Here is a 6,095-nt window from a genome sequence, read left to right on the forward strand (position 1 = left end):
TATTCAAACCAGTCAGTCAGCTGATACTAAATTATATTCTCGTCATATGGGACTCCACACCTCTTGTCCTAGAAATAGTGTTCTTCGACATTATTTATTACAGGATCATCACAAAGGGCACAGCTTATTGAATATTTTAAAATATTAACCAATATTACGTTGTTTACGTGTGATTTGCACTACCACAGATGTAACACAATGAGTATGAGTCACAACACTGAATAGCACTGAGATGGTAACCAAAATACAAGTTATGCTTGCAATGCAATCCCAAGCATGATTCAGTGGAACAAGATTGTGTGAAGCTTCAGTGATGTTTCATAATTAAGACTAAGCCCCCAAAGGGTGGCTTCAAGGGATCAATTTCTAGCCCCTTTCACCCACTTCTGCAGATGCCTTCCCTGGTAGTCACCTAACTCCTGTCCCCCTGGACATTTCCTGGCCATCAGAATTAGTGTCATTGAGGGACTCTTCAAAGTGACACATTGCAGGATGGCTGTGTCATCTGCTCACAGCAGCAGTGATTGTAGCCCACTCGGTGCCCTGATCTGAAGCAGTGTTTGCACAGTGATCAGCTGGAGAAGAAGACCTGTGTGATTTAAGTGTGGTGAAGTGACTGCACCAACAGGGAGTCACAAAGTGACTGGGCTCCAACTTGCCCAATTTGTTCCATTGTCTGAAGTAGACTTTCACAATGGGACTGGAGTTAGCCCATTTTGGGCAAAGATGCTTTGGGTTGCACTATAAAGACAACTTGATTTCTAGAGGGTATCCTCAACAATGTTTAAATTATAACTTTGTGTTTATTTTGATGACAAGAATGTATCAGAAAAGATTATTTTATACTATAGTTATTACTTGAGACTAGTGAGAATGGCAGAGTTCTTGAAACTGGATCAGAAGATCTGGGACAATATGATCCACCGTCTGTAACAAACAAGAGAATAGATTGGAATTTATGTGAATTAATCAGTTGTAGCTCACTCTCTTTTGGAGCTGCAAAAATTTTGATCAGGGTGCGTGTGAATATATGATCTGGAAGCTGGAATTATATAATTCATTTAAAAAGAAAAATGAAAATATTTTTTTCCCCAGAAATGCTCATTCCTCTCCCCCTCTCGCTGAGATAAACCTTTAATCTATGAGAGTGTATATTTTATTTGTGATAAATGACAAAGCAAATTGTTGGATCAGATACTATTCATACTGTTCACTTTCTGTCAATATGAATCTATGTGTGATTGTTTCAATAGTTGCTGGTAAAAATGCCATTTTTATCTACACACATGGGTAGGTATGTATTCAGTAGGTATGTGAAACTACACAGCAGTCTGGGTCTGAAATAAGTAACAGTGTAGGAAGTATAGGAAACAAATTGTTTCTCCAAATTGTTTTTCTCATGTTTGATCCACACAGAATGAAGTGACGGATGCTTGATATGATAACGTTGACTACTATAGCAGATGAGAAGACCATACATGTTAACATTCCTTTACATACAGATTCCCTCAAAGGGAAAATCAGCACAGCACAACAATCTAGATAATCTTTCTTTCCACTGGTCTTGAATTTTGCTTTTTGCTTCTGCAATGGCATCTCACCCTTAAAATATAAAGACATACAGGTAATTCTATCTACCTTCTTTTTTCTGCTTTATCAGACCTTTGACCTAGCTTCTCGTGTATTTTACAAAGATTTTGTGTGTGTGTGTGTGAGAGAGAGAGAGAGAGAGAGAGAGAGAGTTTCATTTTCAGCTCTGTGGGTGACAGTCATCTGAAGAAGTCTTCACTGTGGTTCTATAAGGACAGAATAAGCATATCATTGGCTGTCTCATGTTGTTGCTGCTCCTCAGCGTTGTTGAAAAAAACAGTAATAAGCTGCTCTACAATATTTGCACTCTTAACTTCCATTCAACTTATGCTTTTGGCTAGGAGAGTATTTCACTAGTATTTCTCAGATGGCATTGGCAATGAAGCATAGATGTTAGAAGGAACACAGGCAGCCAGTGGATAATAGATGTGGGAGATAAGACATATATTTATGATATGACTGCCATACAGGTATATCTCGGGGCTTAGTCTGCTGCAGCCCATTCAAATGAAGTGAGTCTCGATCTAAAGAGGGTTCCAGTAGAAGATCATTAGACAAAGTGTGCTCCCTAGCATTGTAGTAGAAAGACTGATCTATACCTAATTTTTTAGCTTTATACTTGGCACACAAACGTATGTATTATTTAATTAAGCTATAATAACAGAATTGGAAGGGACTTTGGAGGTCTTCTAGTCCAACCCCCTGCTCAGGCAGGAAACCCTATACCATTTCGGACAAATGGCTGTCCAGTCTCTTCTTAAAAACTTCCAGTGTTGGAGCATTCACAGCTTCTGGAGGCAGGTCGTTCCACTGGTTAATTGTTCTGTCAGAAATTTCTCCTTAGTTTTAGGTTTGTTCTCTCCTTGATTAGTTTCCATCCATTGCTTCTTATCCTACCATCAGGTATTTTGGAAAATAGATTGACCCCCTCTTCTTTGTGGCAGACCCTTAGATACTAGAACACTGCCATCATATCACCCCTAGGTCTTCTCCTTATCGCTATCTGTGGTGGGTGATTTTTAGTGTTGGAAATCCTTTAAGTTGGAAAGGTCTAAAAACATTATGCGATCTAGAGTTGGGCTGGAGGGGGGAGGGGGAGCCATCCAGGAATGAGTTTAGAGAGAGATGCAAATGCATCTCCACTTCTACTTTGTTGGAACTACATCCTTGGGCATGTTGGACTGCCCCAACCTTAACATAAAATTACATTTTATGTCATTTCATCAACTGAAAATGTTTACTCGAAAGCAAAAAACAGCCTCTTTGAGTTCTGCAGGACATCTTTTTGGAATAAATGGCTCTGGTTTCCTAAGATTGATATGAGCACAAAATCAAGTTTGCATTACTCTCCAGTGTACTGAACAGAACTTCCCCACACTTATGCAGTGTGAACGCTCCACTTTGTGTGCCACTCACTTGTTTTGAGTGTTTGTGTATACGTGGCTGAGTTGCTTGGACTCACTCCTCCCAAACAACAAATGCCATTTCTTTAAGCTAAAGACAGTTATTTAATGCATGCATGTTTTGTCTGCCAGTATTAAGATACGAGCCACTGTTAGTAATATTTAGGGCCATCGCTTTAGGTTTCAAAAAAAACCCTTCACCTGGTAAGTTTTGGAAATATTTCAAATAAAAATCCACCATTATGAAATATTCAGTGTTGAAGAGATACTGTAGACATGCTTACATTCAGTCACTGACAGACTACAGTCACAACATAGTAATACATTGGTAATAGAGTTTAGAAATCTGAAACTTTCTGGATGCACACACAGCAAATTCATTATTGCTTGTATAGGTATAGAAGTGGCATCACTCGGTCCGTTCTCTTGGATTTTTGTCTTAAAAGCTGGAAAATACTACACTCTCTGAACAGCTGTAAGGTTGCAACCACTGGAGTTCTTGGTATCATCTTTAATTGAAGGAGCTGTAATTCAATATACTGATGATTTCATCTGTTTGCATTGCTTATTGTTGGCAGTGTCATTAAACCAGTTTATTACCCACTGTGAAGGCAAAGTGTGTTTTTACTAATACTATATTTTTTTCTCTTCATAAGAGATTGTCAGGCTGGTACAATATTGTTAGTAATACAATTAGCAAATAATTCTGAGAGTTGTGCAGAGGTTCAGATTTGAAGGCCAAAACTGAATTTGGAGCATGCACATGGCATATATCCCAAAAACGTAACGCAGCCAGGATTTTCTCCAGATTCATTTGCAGAGGATACATGAACTTAAGAAAAAGTGTATTTGGTTTAAGATATTTCCTGCAGATGCCAAGTGAGCCCCACATAACATTTTGCCCTTTAATGCCAAGCCTAACATATTATTTTGGTAAATAGAAAAAAATTAATAGTTGAACAATTTATGACCCTAAAAAGGAGTTACTTGTGAATAATTTTAAATTAAAGCATTCAACATTTGTAATTGCATTTTCTCTCTTCACAAGTTTTGTAGATTTTGAATGAATGAAAAAGCCTTTCCTAACACAGTTCTGTAATGGCTTTGTTGTAGCACTTTTTGGCTTAGTGTACTGTATGAATCAGTTTAATCAGTAACCATGAGTAAGCAAACTAGGCATAAGCAGCCTCAGAGTATTCTAAATCCAGCCAACTGTGTGGTTTATTCAATTACCTTTGCTGAAATTAATCTTAATTTAGCATGAAATAGCACACCAATGTGAACAGATGCCATTTCTACACTTTCCGCATAGAAATTAGTATTTAGCAGGTAGAACTAGGTCCCTTATGTTCCTTTCTAATTATAACAAACTAAAAATTCTCCAGTGTAGCAGTACCTTGCAATACAGTGGCTGGTTTTGCTTTAAGACCTAAGTGGCTTAAACATTCTTCGGTAACTGCTGAATTCACACCAAAGAAACCACATTATGGTTTAGCATGCTGTGAAAACACATCCTGTAGTAGAAAGCAGTTCCATTACTTTTGAAGACAAATATGAATGCTTACAATGCATATAAATTACATTTCCACATAACTCAGCCTTCTGGATCACGATATTTTCCAACAAATGTAATGTCTTTCTCTAAATAAGTAACTTGCAAAAAAGATGACTTTCTTTAATTTTTTAATAAGGCCAATCAATGTATATAAGTCCACCTACTTTCACATTTATACAGTATAAAATAATGATCCCTATCTATTGGTACTTAAGGGCTGAAATATATCCTACAAATGTATTGCAACTGGTCATTAAAATGCAAGTCAAAAGGCGCACATGGTATACAAAATAAATATGTAAATATAACCTCTGGATAGTATTTCTAAAAACATTCCTTTTACCAGATTAAATAAAAACAGAAGAAATGACATAAATCTCTTACTACAGAGTTTACCTTAAAAAAAATTATATCTAGGAACTTTTTATTGCTTTTCCTTCTGAACAAATAAAATATTAGGGCAAAAATTTTAAAAGCTAATATAGCAAAGTTGGCCTAAATTATTATTCTCTATAAAGTGATTTTGAATTCAATGTAAGGAAAGAGGAAATTTTGAGGATACACATCTAAACGAATCAAAAACTTTACCAAAGGGTACAACCAATATCTAATTCCAACGCAGGAATAAATCAACTTTGAAAAGTAGCAGACTAAAAGCAGCTAGCATATTTTCTGAATCCACAAATGCCTTGATAAAAATGACATCTTGCATGCTAAGATTACTTCTGTGAAAATTCTGTCCCTTAAGATAAAACAATTGTGCCTCTCTCCAATTTACCACATTCTTTTGTCATAAAGAGTGCAGGACCCAACACACATCACTAGTTGCATCAATTTCTGAAAGGGACAGCATATTAAAAAAAATGTCTAATAAAAGGCTTGACAATGTCACGTGAGCGAATTTCCACTTTTGAAATGGGATTCCCCCTACTTTGTTGTCTTCTGCATTTTGTATCTATCTTAAAGATGCTGCATCTTTAAGATTCCCACAATCTTCCAAAGAAAATTTGGGAGTGCACAGGGAATGATAGAAATTACAACTCTTTAACTTACCTTAGTTCCCCAAGGGTAGAAAAACACCAATATTACCGTAATATGCATGATTTGGAAAAAAAGATTTAACATGTTGATGTTCTTTTAAATCTAAGGATGGTTTCTAAATATAAAAATTAAAACCCAGAATACTAGCAAATTCAGGACGTAGGTGGAATTTCAGATTCACATAGACTTTGGCACTACTTATTTCCTGATTTTAAAAGTAAAAAGGCACATTACTGATGCTTTTTGAGTTAAAAGTTTTCATTTCTACAACCTGTATGATATAGGAAACTTAACTTTCACCTTTGGAGCAACTATTTTATCTTGGTTACACTGCATGGTCTCCCGAGCTATGAGTACTGAAACATAATTGACTGACTCTATTTGTTAAAAATCTACAAGTTTTCAAATGGTTCTTCCTATCTAAATTTCTATATTGCATTGTTTAAAATGTCAAAATGCATTGTAAAAAAATGCATTGTTTAAAATTTGCCAAAAGAGATGAAGTG

This window comes from Protobothrops mucrosquamatus, unplaced genomic scaffold, assembly GCF_001527695.2.
Source record: "Protobothrops mucrosquamatus isolate PMUCROS unplaced genomic scaffold, P.Mucros_1.0 scaffold391, whole genome shotgun sequence".
Taxonomy (NCBI): Eukaryota; Metazoa; Chordata; class Lepidosauria; order Squamata; family Viperidae; genus Protobothrops; species Protobothrops mucrosquamatus.